Source organism: Antechinus flavipes, chromosome 2 (genome assembly GCF_016432865.1).
Source record: "Antechinus flavipes isolate AdamAnt ecotype Samford, QLD, Australia chromosome 2, AdamAnt_v2, whole genome shotgun sequence".
Taxonomy (NCBI): domain Eukaryota; kingdom Metazoa; phylum Chordata; class Mammalia; order Dasyuromorphia; family Dasyuridae; genus Antechinus; species Antechinus flavipes.
This window is the reverse complement of record NC_067399.1, coordinates 332,359,822-332,374,727: the sequence shown is the minus strand read 5'-3', so window position 1 is coordinate 332,374,727 and position 14,906 is coordinate 332,359,822. Positions and strand designations below refer to the sequence as shown.

General features: G+C 32.9%; 1 protein-coding gene across 1 annotated transcript in view; it reads right to left on the bottom strand.

The window, feature by feature from the left end:
* The window catches only part of SYT16 (synaptotagmin 16), a 209,373-nt gene that overhangs the window by 175,021 nt on the left and 19,446 nt on the right, over window positions 1–14,906 (bottom strand). The gene's annotated exons all lie outside the window — the stretch shown is intronic.

Genomic DNA, 14,906 nt, shown 5'->3' with positions numbered 1-14,906 from the left:
AATATCTAATTTTCAGTGTCAAGAGTGTATTTCTGACAGCATGGAAATAGTGCCAATTGAAAGCCCAGATCTCTGGGTCTCTGCTTTCATATTTGATTGCTGTTGCTGCCCAGGTTCACAGAAACCAATTGGAAGGGAGAGCTAAAAAGCAGTTGATCACTAGGCAATCTGAACTGTGATCTCCCCATTCTCGTTATGAGGGCATCATGATTAGGCAAATTTGCTAATCTTGCATGCATGGATTAGTTGAAATTTGCTAAAGTGATTGTGATCAGGAGAACCTTGCATTCCTGAACTGTAGCTGACTCAACCAGTTTCTGGGTACATAGGTAACTTGCTAATATATAAGCAGGTCAATCAGTGGTCAAACCCAGGGTCACTTCTGTCAGCCAAGGCCTAATAGTAGGCCAATCCTCATACCCATACACAAAGCAAGCTACTCTTCCTTTGCAGTTCACTTGATGCAGTATCTCTATGCTTCTGAGTCCAAATGGAATTTAAAATTGTGGCAGAAAAGCTCTTAAAAACATTTTACATCCTGTGAGCAGAAGTGCTTGAGTGAGGGAAAAGCATTACGTATATCATCTGCTACTGATGACAAGGGCACATATGTCAAGAAATTCAAGTACCATCTGCAAAGTAACTCCTCTAATTATTCCAGTAATTACTAAATTAGAAATCTGACGGCTGTGAAGTTCAGTCACACAGTTCGTGTTACAAAACTCCATAAAAATGAGACTTTAGCTCTGTGACATGCCACTGGATGGCCCCATCTGTTGATTTTCAAATAATGTCCCAGAGAGACTGAGAGATTGCAGTAGGCTAGAGGATGGGATGATGCATGTCATGTAACCACTAAATGTTTGTGGGTCAGAATTAACAATTTTTAAGAAGTTCAGAAGTTTAACTGTCCACTTTCAATTATCTGACTTTAAAACAAGGACTGAAATTAAGGCAAAAAAAGGAAGATGGGAAAAAAAATTTTAAGTGGGAGTGGCAACAAAATTTATAAACTAGCCTCTTCTTGTTGTTCAGATGTTTTCAGTCATGTCTGACTCTTCATAACCCCATTTGGGGTTTTCTTGGTAAAGATGCTGAATTGGTTTACCTTTTCCTTCTTCAGTTCATTTTATAGATGAGAACACTGAGGCAAATAGGATTAAGTGACTTGCCCTAGATCACCCAACTACTAAATGTCTGAGGCCAGACTTGAATTTAGGAAAATGATTCTTCCTGACTCGAGGCCCAGCATTATCCACTCTGCCACCCAGCTACCACTAAGCTTCATTAATTTCCCACCAAAAAGAAGGAGTATTAGAAATGAGAAACTCCAAGAGTTTCTGGACCACAACACTCCCAAAGGGTGAAAGTTACTTCACCATTATGAGCCAAAGAATATACTGACAATTTTTACCAAGCAATTAAAGTCCTTACATAATTACACTAGACCCTGAGAAACTCAATTCTTAACTTCAAATTAAATGATTTTATTTTTCTTCTTTTTTTATCAGTGCTTCAGAGAAGAGAGCTGGGTATCTGTAGGAAAGCATTTAGTAGTGGAATTCTCATATAATAAAATGATACATGAAATGTCTTCCTCACCAAAAAAAAAATCATTTGAAGAAAGTAGCACAAGTCCCATTTTACAGATAAGGAAACCAAACTATTAGAAATTAAATGATATGATTGAACATAAATAACCTGTATCAAGTCTTAGGGCAACAGGCGGACAGAAAGAGGAAGAAAATGTGAAATTCGAAATTTTTTTTAAATGAATGTTAAAAATTGTCTTTTCATGTAAAGATTTCATGTAAAATTGTCTTGGCATGGAAATGGAAAAAATAAAATATCTTTAAAAATGAAAAACAAATGATATGCTCAAAGACAGATAGCTAATAAGTAGAGAGGAATGAGAACTTTAATTCAGTGGGAATTCCCTTTTATATCAGAAGTGTCAAAAGAAGCCAGAATGTAATTAGAAAATATTTACAAGGTAAATAAAAATACAAAAGCACACTGATGATGTTACTATGTGGTTTTCTAATTCAATATGTAGTGTACAGGGATCCTCATATTCATTTAGTGGTCCATTTCAATTTTAATTTGACACCACTGTTAGTGGATCACACCATTGGTAATAAAGTACAAAAATCATGATATGATTTGTTATAAATACATATTTACAAATATTTTAAACTAATAAGACCAATGCAAAGTTTCTAGGGCTCTACATATGAGAAATTTGATTGTGGAAGTTATGAAGAACTATCAAGGGAATGAATAACAAGCATGAGACAATTGCTCATAGAATTAGAGAGTGAGAGCTTGAAGAGATCTTTGAGGACATTAAATTCAATCCCATTCATTTTACACATGAGGAAACTAAGGCAGAAAGAGGTTATTTGCCCAATTATACAACTAGTAAGTGCCTGGCCATCATGTAAATTCAGGTCTTCCTGACTTTTGGACTCCCTTTGCTGCATGCTCATCCATGCCAGGTAGTGGGAGCAAGAGCTGAAGATATCAATACAAAAATGAAACTAGAACAGAATAAAAATATAATAAAATCCATATGGAAAAAAATAAATCTAAGTTATGAAGAGCATTGAAGGAGAAAAAAAAGCTAACGAAGTATACCTTGTACTTTTAGACCTTGAAATATATTTAAAAGCATTGTCAAAACTATCCAGTAATGAGTAATTTTTATTAGAGCTATGGATTGGTGGAACAGAGTAGAAAATCTAAAGATCAAGCCAACTAAATAAAAAGAATTAATCTCTGAAAAACTTAGAAGAACATAAAACTAGGAAAGAATACATAAGAATACCATTATCTATGACATTATTGAAACGAAAATTCTTTGCTTGGATTTTTACTCTGATTAACAAAGCAAAACTCCAGAAAAGAGAATTAAAAGGATTTTATTATAAGTACATCAAGGTAGCAACACCATAATGGGCTGATCACTGAAGATCAGGGATAGTTTCAAAGTGGGCAAAGCTTTTTTTCATAACTTTCATGAGACAGACAATTCAGAGAAGTCATTGTCAGCAAAAGAGGGAGACCTTTTTTGAGGATTTCTGGTCCTCCCCCAAAAAGCAAGTGAGTAACGATTTTCAGGTGGTAAATAGTACATGACAAAGAAAAGGTAATGCAAAAAGCTACAGATTCATGTAGTCTTCTCCAAACAGAACCTCCCTCAACACTGATTAACAAGTAGGGCTATGAACAATGGATCACTGAATCAACTTAACTTTCAATAATATGATGATGAAATTTTCAAACAAATTATTAGCTTCACTGTTTTTGTCTTAGCAATGCATATGTGTTGCTCCAAGGCAATACAAAGCAAACCATTTAAAATTAGAAAGAAGTTACTTGAAAATCATAAGCCATAATCAAAAACTAGTATCCAATCATTTCAAGGTGCTTTAAAGAAAAAGTTTTCTGCATCATTTTTTGGGTTCCATTTTTGATGTCTTAATAAATATGTTTGTTGACTGCTGCTGATTGCTTATGTAAACAAATAGGGTGAATTATAAAATGTAAATTTTCATGGATGTAGTAAAAAAAATTAACTTTGAATCATGAGAGATCTGAGCTCAGACTCATCTCTGTATATTATCGATATGAACAAGGACAAATCCCTTAATTTCTCTGGACCTCTCTTTTCCTAGCTATAAAATGGGGATAATATTATATACAGGGCTGTTATGATCTTAAAATGTCTTAGAGATATCTACTATATCCACAATATTCTATGATAGCATCATTGTACAGTCACATATTTAACACAGCCACAGAGCTGTCACAAGACTCCAGAAGTTTCTAATAAATTAATGCTTAGCAGAGTATTTATGCAAGTACTTATGAAATATTGAAAACAATAGTAGAAAAATATTCATTGTCCTCCTTTTTCCATGTTTATATGAGTATTCAGAGTCCTGACAGAACACTTCAGCTCCTTCCTATCTTATCAGCCATCTCAATAATCTGGTCTCATTTTAGATACTAAAAAAAAAAAAAAAAAAAAAAAAAAAAAAAAAAAAAAGTCATGAGTGGCAATTGGCAATAAAGTCATCTTGTTGGTTGCTAATGGTCAATTTAACATTTTTAGAATGTTGAATGTTATGTTTTTAAAGATATGAATATAATTTTTAATTTAAACCAGCACAATTGAGTTGAATTGAATTATGGTGGTTTGTGGAATTTATGGGCTAGAGTCCAAAAAAAGAAAAAAAAAAAAAAAAGCAAATGAATTAGAGGGATTTGAATATTGCTATATCATAATGGGACCACAGATTAAAATTAGGGATATATGCACAAGCAAAAACATGTTATATTTAACCATTGGATGGAATGTCATTTTGTAAATTTTGTAATGATCATAGAATTCACTTAGCAATTGAAATTTCAAGTTGAAAGAGAACATTTTTAATAGATGAAAGATTTGAAGGGTGAAAAAAACAATTGTCTTCTCAGAGATAAAAGCTCAGATAAGCAAGATTTACATGAAAATTATACTTCCCCACTCTTTAGATAACTAAGCATCCAGGCACTTCATTGAATTTAAAATGTGATTATCTTTTACTTCCAAGATCTTTAGTTTTCAATTCCATAAATACCACCTACACCCTGAGAATGAATACTTCAACAAAAATCATCACAGAGGCAGTTGGTGGTTTAGTAGATAGAGTGGTGGACCTGGAATTAAGAAAACAGTTCAAATCTCACCCCAGATATTTACTGTCTGTGAGACCCTGAAAAAGACACTTAACCTTTGTTTACCTTAGTTACCTCAACTGAAAATTTGGATAATAATAGTACCTATCTTGCAGGGCTATTGTGGGAATCAAATGAGATAATATTTTGGGAGAAAGAAGGGTTTGGCACAAGGTCTGGCTTGATAGGCACTATGTAAATGCTACACAAAGCTTCTCCCTTCCCTTTTCATTTACCTGATATGCCAGTAGTACCTAAATAATTTTTCCTGAAATAAAAAGAGAAATGCTTAAAAAAAAAAAAAAAAAACTAAAAGTAATGGGTAAAGTTTCTATTTTAAAGATCTTTGCTTTAAAAAAATTACTCTAATAAGTTTTATTCTCAGGGGTTTTTCCAAAGTGCAGTTGAGGTGCCTCAAAATAGGAACTTATAATTCAAGGTCTTCCTAATTTCCAAGTTCACTGTCACAATGATAACTGCAACATATAATCATTTCTTATGTTTCTAAAAGTATGGAGAAATGAATTATTCACTGCACCTGGGGTATGGTTTGTTGTGAATTTCAAAAGTGAGTTGACATTTTGGCTGATAACAGTACACAAGGATCTGGCAAAGAGATAAACTCCAAAGTACCATCATCCTTTTTTTGAAATTCAGACAGCCTATGATCATTCAGGTTGACTGAGCAAAATTATCCTTTTACCTGAATAACATCAGCACCTTTTGCATGCTCTCATCCCTTAGTCAAAGTGTTTCTGAATGGTGAGCTTCTTGAGGGTTAATTTTTAAATAAAAACTTGCTCCAAACATGGAATTTTTTTAAAATAATTTTTTAATTGAATTCCAGACTTCTGTAATAGGAGTGTTTACTGGTACATTTTAATTACAAAAAAAAAAAAAAAAAAAAACCTTTAACATAAATTGTCTGTTTTACTGTCTGTGCTAATTACATTTCATTATATATTTGGAGTAAGCTATTATTTTCCTGCTGGTTCCCATGGCATTCTTCATTATCGGCTGCTAATTGTCTAGCGTTCACATAGGATTGTGAACCAAGTAGGCTGCTGCGTGGGCAGAAGTTCTAGGCAAAGCAGTATGGCTAGGGAAGTTTGCATTGTTATTATTGTGGCATATTAGAAAGTTTCCACCTACTTATGGTGCCCACATAATTTGTTGCACATCATCGATATCAACAATGTTGCTGTGCAATGAAGCATGGGAGGCCATCTGTAATGTGCTTTTTAACTGATGATTCACATTATCCCTCAAGACAAGACTATGCAAGGGTCAAATAATAATTACAATGTCAAAAGTATATCCTCTCATGGACATGTGGTATATGGAAGAGGACCGATTTGGAGTAAAAGGGCCTGTGCTCAAAATCCTAACAAGGCCATTTATTTTCTTTGTAAATCTGAGGAAGTCACTTAACTTTTCTGGCCTCAGTAGCCTTAATTTATAAAATTAAGGAGCTTACTTAAAAAATCACTCAGCTCTCTTTTCATCTCATAAAATATATGCTTAACTAATTTTATGGAGATATTATGAAATGAGGGAAAGGGATATTATCAAGAAGTCACTGGAGTGTCGAAACAAAATTTACCAATTTTTTTTAAAGCACTCACAGGAAGAAAGCAATGAGCCACATAAATTGACCTTAAAATGCAACAGTGAAAAGGTAAGTGCTAACTGAGGACTTAACTTTATCTTTAAGGTCTGGGCTCAAAGAAGTCCCTGACTAGAGTTCTTCATTCTCCATATACTGTCTCCACTTAAACTATGAAAGTCAAGGGCAATGTGGAGAGTTATCATTTTTTGAAAATTCAAAGTGGAAAGGAAGCTTTCAAAGTGAATTTTGAGTTACTGTCTTGCTGAAATTACTCCCCACTGCTTTTTAGAACTCTAGGGCTAGTGCTAATTAAATTTTCATCTTACTAACTAACTTTAGCAAGTATTATGACAGTGATCAAGGAAATAGGCAATATTTCCCACTTTTATGAGAAGAGTGAGTTGTGAAAGTCCTTGCAAATAGAGACTGCAAGAACAGGTACCTGGGTCTCCTAGAGAGCCAGAGGTATCGGGTACCAAACAGATGGTTCTTTCATTTGTGTGTTCATCATGGATGCCAGAATAGCTTTTGAATTAAAATGTTATGTTTCCACAGCACTGCTTCCCCTTCCAGATATTCTCAAAAGCAACTCTGACCCTCTTGAAAGTAAGACATAGAATACCACTGCCTCTGAAAAAACAAAAATAAGTATCACATAGAGACAACTGGATGTCAGGCATTGTGCTATGCATTTTACAAATTTTATCTCAAATAATCTTTACGATACCCCTGGGAGATAGGTATTACTATTCTCCTCATCTTACATTCGAGGAAACTCATCCTAGCAGGAATTAAATGACCTGTCTAAGGTCACATAGCTAAGAATCAGACTGGATTTGAACATAGGTTTTGGTGTATATAAGTAGAGGGAGCTCTCACAAGAATGAAATTTTATAATAATGGCCGGCTTTGAAATCTATTGGAGAGACACTGCTTGGCATAGCCTGCTCAGGCTGGAGTCCTATGCCCATTATTTATTCTATACCCAACCACTGAAGTTTGGGCAAGGTTTAGTACTGGGAAAGCATGACTTCTAAATAGGGGGATTAGACTCTTTATTCTTACATGCATTAGTTTGCTAACAAATCCCTATTCTGGGATTCCAGAAATGATGCAAATTATAGTAGATTTAGGAGCTCTTCATGAAATGAGAAGAAGGTATTCAAGATACAATATGAATGACGTATGGGACAAGTAGTTTATTCCTACACAGAAAAAATATTAAACATAAAAAAATCATACACATATAAATAAATTTAATAGGACTTAGTAATTTAATTTAAATTACAGTTCAAATCAATCAGGAAACTAATATTCAAGTCATAATATTCAAGTCTCAACTCTCATTAAAACAGTTTTAAAGACTGTTAATTAGCTGTTTTAATTTCATTTCAACTTAGCACTGTTCTATTGCTCTTGGTACTTGCTACTGATAATACATCCATGCTTGGGCCAATCTTCTACTCAGTGGTCATCCTATGCAAATGCTTCCTCTATTGTCCTCCACCTCTCGGTGGCATTCCATGATGCCATCTGGAAAGCCAGAACTGAAACATCACCACATGTTCCTTCTTTTTTTATAAATATAGCACCTCACTCTACAGGAAATGCTCTTATGGGACAGGCAAAAAATTAACTGAACACTCACAGTCCATCATAACATGCTAAAATACCAAATCCAGTACCCATTTATCAATTGGGGAATGACTCTGATCTTTATAAATTTATCTCTATTCCTTATTTATTTGAGAAATAAGGCCTTTCTGAGAGAAACAGAATGTAAAGTTTTCCCTCAAGTTTCCTTCTTTCCTTTTAATTTGATTATAGGAGTTTGTTTGTATAAAAATCTTTTCATTTCATGTAATAAAAATTATCTCTTTTATTTTCCATTTTTAAATTTATTTCTATCATTTTCCCATGACATTCTCTGTCTGTCTGTCTCTGTCTCTCTCTTTCTCCTTTTCTCTTTCTCTCTCTCTCTCTTTCTTTCTCTCTCTCTTTCTCTTTTCCTTTTTTCTCTCATTTGACTATAAACTCTTCCTTTAGCCACAGATCTGACAACCAAAACATTTGATGTTCCCCTAAATTGCTTATATCACCTTATGTCTAAATTATATATTCATTTTGACTTTATAGAGTATATAATATAAGCATACCTGATGAGAATATGGTGTAAGAAGTTGGTCTGTGCCTAATTTCTGCCAAACTGCTTTTCAATTTTCCCTGCAATTTTTCTCAAATAGTGAGTTCTTCCCCCAAAAGCTTGAATCTCTGGGTTTATTCAGTTTGACTATCAAAATATTGGGAATTTTCTCTTGTGTGATATCAGGGTCTCTTCTGTTGGTTGAATGGAAATGATCATGGAGAAATTCCAAACAAGCACTGAAAGAATTTACAATGGCAATCAAGAAATTAATTTGCAATATCAAAGAAATAAAGAGAAATTGTAGCACTTAATAAAGAAATCAATGAATCTTTAAAAGAAATGTCAGAATGTAGAATAAAAAAAGCAGAGATGCTATCCATTAAAAAAAAAAAATGGAGCAGCTAGGTGGTACAGTGAGGGCCTGGTACTCATCTTCCTGAGTTCAAATCTGACTTCAAATACTTATTAGCCATGTGAACCTGTTTACCTCAGGTTCTGCATCTGTTAATGAGGTGAAGAAGGAAATGGAAAACTCCAGTATTTCTGCCAAGAAAATCTCATATGGGGGTCACAAAGAATCAGACATGTCTAAAAACAAATGAACAACAAGTCCATAAAAACAGATTGTGCAAAAAAGAGATTGGAATAAAAATGCATATATGGGAGTTCTTTAAAAAAAAAAAACTAAATCAAAGAATTATACACCCATGAAAAATATTACATAAAAGAACAACTAAATGTGATACTTCAAAAAAACACAGAAAAATAGTCTTCAAGAATATAGAGAAATATTGCCCAGAAATATTGGAAACAGACTGCAAAATATAAATTGAAAGAATCCAATGAATACCCACAGAAGGCATCCCAAGTTTAACAGATCAAGAAATATCCTATTTGGGGGATCAACCAAGATGGTGGAGAGGACACACGTTTCTTTCTGACCTTCTTCCTACACCCTCAGACTAATTATCTCTTAACTCAGTGGAATTGATGAGATAATATTTCTCTAGTTCACATATATCTAGTATCTTATAATGATATAATCACTTTAGTTTGATATAATGATATAATCACTGTAGATTGGCTTATACTCAGTATACTGTAATGATGTGATTGTAATAGGGTATTTAAGGGCTAAGAGAACTGGGGACAAAGTGAGACTCAGACTGAGACTGGTTGAGACTGACAGACTGTCAGACTATTGGAGGAGATTGGGTCAGACTGATACTGGATCAGACTATGACAGATATAGATGGTGAAGGAGACAAAAAAGACTTTGGATTCTATTCTTGTCCATTCTCATGGTAACTGTCTTGATGAGACCAAGAGCCTTCCAGAGGACCTCTGGAAAGCTAGCCCAAACATTACAATTACCAAATCCAGCCTCTGAATTAGCTCTGACCTGGTAGAATCCAGGATTTTTGAGAGTGTAACAAATTACTAGCAGAAGATAATTTCGAAGATCTCCAGAAAAGGTCTGTGTAAATCAGGCACAGAGGGCAGCTGGCCAAGTACAACCAATCCAAGCATAGACACCTAGTGCAGGCAGCACAGATTCAGGGAAGTGTGAGCTCCATGTGGTGGAGAATCTATGGGGAAGAATCTATAGCAGTGTTAGCTACTCTGCCCTGGCTACAAGCCAGTAGATCAGCAGATAAGTTATAAAACATGCAACAAAAACACAAAAGGTAAATAGTGAATCCCAAATCGCCAGATTCTCACAGGACCTGGCCCCACCCACCCAGCATCGGGAGTGAGTCAGCACTAACACAGCGCAGCCACTGCTGCTTATAAAGGAAGCTGCTGCTACTTTTAGAAAAAGCTTGGACAATCTCCTATGCCCTGAAAACAAATCTCAACTTTAAAAAAAAAAAATGAATAAAAAAAGCAAAAAGAACTCTGACTATAGATAGTTTTTATGGTGAAAGAAAAGAACAAATTTCAAACCCTGAGAAGACTAAAAACAGATCATCTCTAGATGAAATCCCAAAGGGTGATAAAAATTGGTCCTCATTACACAAAGCTCTCCTAGAAAAACTATAAAAGATCTTAAAAGAGAGATAGAAGAAAAATGGGGAAAGGAAATAAAAACTTTACAAGAAGGTTTTTGAAAAAGTCAATAAAGAAATTATCTGAAGAAAATTCACCACAAAATAGTGAAATAGAAAAAAGCATATAACTCCTTAAAAATAGATTTGACAAAATGGAAAAAGAAAACAATTCCCTGAAAAACAGAATTTGTGAAATGAAAAAAGAAAATAACTCCTTAAAAAACAGAATTTGTGAAATGGGAAAAAAAATCCATAGAATAACATAATTCATTTAAAATCCAATTGGACAAATACAAAAAAAAAAAAAAAAGTAAATGAAAATAATTCATTAAAAGTCAGAACTGAACAAATGAAAATGAATGATTCAATGAAATATCAAGAATCAATCAAGCAAAACCCAAAAAAAAAAAAAAAAGAAAGAAAGAAAGAAAAGAAAGAAAAATTAGAAGAAAATGTAAAATACTTACTTGGAAAAACAACTGACCTGGAAAATAGATCTATGAGAGACAGTCTAAGGATTATTGGATGTCCTGAAAACCATGATGAAAAAAAGTACCTAGACACTATTTTTCAGGAAATCATCAAAGAGAACCCTGGATGTCATAGAATCAGAAGGTAAAATAGTTATTGAAAGAATTCACTGAATACCTCCTGCAAGAGATCCCAAAATTAAAACTCCAAGGAATATCATGGGTAAATTTCAGAACTATGAGAACAAGGAAAAATAATACAAGCAGCCAGAAAAAAAATTCAAATACTAAGGAGCCACAATAAGGATTACCCAGGACCTAGCAGTTTCCACCTTAAAGGATCAAAGAGCCTGGAATCTGATATTCTGGAAGGCAAAGGAACTTGGAATGCAGCCAAGAATAAACTACCCTGCTAAACTGAGCATTTTCTTCCAGGAAAGAAGATGAACATTCAATGAAACAGGTGAATTCCATTTATTTCTGAGGAAAAGACCAGAGCTAAACAAAAAATTTCATCTGCAAATATAGAACTAAAGAGAAGCATTAAAAGGTAAAAAGAAAAGAACTCTTGAGAATTGAATTTTTGTTATGCGTATACATAGAGAGTGCATGCATAAATTAATTTTACTATTATAATATAAAAAAGAAATTAGAGGTGGAAAGGGAATTGTACCAGAAAAAAATGGGAAAGTGGTGGTAAAATGAGGGAAATTACATCCCAGAAAGTGTCAAAAAAAAAAAAAATATATATATATATATATATATATATATATATATTGTATGTATGAATCTTGTATTGTATGAATCTTACTCTCATCAGATGTGACTCAAAGAGAAAATATTAGACATATCTGGTTTCATATAGAAACTTCTCTCACCTTATAGAAAAGTGGAAGGAAAAAAACAAAAAGGGAAGGGGTAGGCTAAACAGAAGGGAAAATAGAAATAGTAGGGGAAAGGCATAAGAAATGGGAAGGGACTCTAAAGGAGGAGGGCTGCTTGAGTCAAGTGGTGATCATAAATAAAATACTGAGGAAGAGGGAAGGGGGAAAAAGAAAGAGAAAAGTATAATTCGGGGTTAATAAAATGGCAGAAAATACAGAATTAGAAGTTTTAACCGTAAATGTGAATAGGTGAATTCTCCCATAAAGCAGAAGTAGATAGCAGACTGAATTAAAAACCGGAATCCTATAATATGTTGTTTACAAGAAACACATTTAAAGTAGAGTAGTACATATAAAAAAGGTAAAAGGCTAGAGCTGAATCTATTATGCTTCAGGTGAAATAAAAAAAGCAGGGATAGCCATCCTGATCTCAGATGAAGCAAAAGCAAAAACTGATCTAATTAAAAGAAATAAGGAAGAAAACGATATCTTGCTAAAGGGTACTATAGATAATGAAGCAATATCAATACTAAACATATGCACCAAGTGGTATAGCATGGAAATTCCTAAAAGAGAAGTTAAGAGAGTTGCAAGAAGAAATAGCAAAACTATAATAATGGAAGATCTCAACCTTGCTCTCTCAGAACTAGATAAATCAATAAGGAAGAAGTTAAAGAGGTAAATAGAATACTAGAAAAGTTAGATAATCTTTGGAGAAAATTGAGTGGAGACAAAAAGGAGTACGCTCTCTTCTTGACAATTCATGAAACCTACACAAAAACTTACCATATATTAGGACATAAAGATGTCAAAATCAAATGCAGAAAAGTAGAAATAATAAATGCATTTTTTTCAGATCATGATGCAATAAAAATTACATTCAATAAAAGGACAGGAAAAATAGACCAAAAAGTAATTGGAAACTAAATAGTCTCATCCTAAAGAATGAATGGGTGAAACAGCAAATTATAGACACAATTAATTATTTCATTCAAGAGAATGACAATAATGAGACAACATGCCAAAATGTGTGGAATTCAACCAAAGTGGTAATAAGAGGAAATTTTATATCTTTAGATGCTTACTTGCATAAAATAGAGGAAGAGAAGTTCAATGAATTGAGCTTACAACTAAAAAAACTAGAAAAAAAGCAAATTAAAACACCCAATCAAATACCAAATTTGAAATTCTAAAAATAAAAGATTAATAAAATTGAAAGTAAAAAAATTATTAAATTAATAAATAAAACTAAGTGTTGTTTTTATGATAAAAACAACAAAATAGATAAACCTTTAGTTAATTTAATTAGAAAAAGGAAAGAAGAAAATCAAATTGTTAGTCTCAAAAATGAAAAGGGAGTACTTTCCACCTTTGAAGATGAAATTAGAGCAATAATTAGGAGTTACTTTGCCCAACTTTATACCAATAAATTTGATAATCTAACTGAAATGGAGGAATACCTACAAAAATATAGATTGTGCAGATTAACAGAAGAAATGAATTATTTAAATGGTCCCATTTTAGAAAAAGAATTAGAACAAGCTACTAATCAACTTCCTAAGAAAAAGTTACCAGGACTAGATGGATTTATATGTAAATTCTACTAAACATTCAAATAACAATTAACTACAATACTATATAAACTATTGGGAAAAAAATAGGGAATGAAGAACTCCTACCAAATTCCTTTTATGACACAGACATGGTACTACTACCTAAATCAGGTAGGATGAAAACAGAGAAAGCAAATTGTAGCCCAATTTCCCTAATGAATATTGATGCAAAAACTTAAATAAAATATTAGCAAAGAAATTGTAGAAAATCATTCCCCAGATAATACAATATGACCAAATAGGATTTATACCAGAAATGCAGGACTAGTTCAATATTAGGAAAAATATTAGCATAATTGACTTTATCAATAATCAAATTAACAAAAAACATATGCTTATCTCAATAGTTGTAGAAAAGGCATTTAATAAAATCCAACATTCATTCCTATTAAAAACACTAGAGAGTATGGGAATAAATTGACTTTTCCTTAAAATAGTCAGTAGCATTCATTTAAAACTATCAGCAAGCATCATATGTAATAGGGATAAACTGGAACCATTCCCAATAAGATCAGGGTGAAACAAGGTTGCCCACTATCACCATTACGCTTCAATATTGTATTAGAAATTCTAGCTTTGGCAATAAAAGAAGAAAAAGAAATTAGAGGAATTAGAGTAGGTAATGAGGAAACCAAATTATCACTCTTTGCAGATGATATGATGGTATACTTAGAGAACTTTAGAGAATCAACTAAAAAACTATTAGAAACAACTTACAACTTTAGCAAAGTTGCAGGATACAAAATAAATCTATACAAATCATCAGTATTTTTATACATTACTAACAAAATCCAACAGCAAGAGATAGAAATTTCATTTAAAATAACTGTCAATAGTATAAAATATTTGGGAATCTATCTGCCAAAGGAAAGTCAGTAACTAGATAGCAAAACTACAAAACACTTTTCACACAAATAAAGTCAGATCTAAACAGATGGGAAAATATCAAATGTTCTTGGATAAGTTGAGCAAATATAATAAAGATGACAATACTACCTAAACTAATCTATTAGTTTAGTGCTATACCAATTAAACTCCCAAGAAACTCTTTTATTGACCTAGAAAAACATAACAATAAAATTCATCTGGAAAAACAAAAGGTCAAGAATTTTAAGGGAATTAATGAAAAAAAAGCAAATGAAAATATCATAAAGCAGCAGCCATTAAAACCATTTGGTACTAGTTAACAAATAGACTAATTGATCAGTGGAATAAACTAGGTTCACAAGACAAAATAGTCAATAACTATAGCAATTGAGTATTTGACAAACCCAAAGACCTCAGCTTTTGAGATAAGAATTCACTATTTGACAAAAACTGCTGGGAAAATTAGAAACTAGTATGGCAGAAATTAGATATTGACCATACCTAACACCATATAACAAGATAAGGTCGAAATGGGTTCGTGATT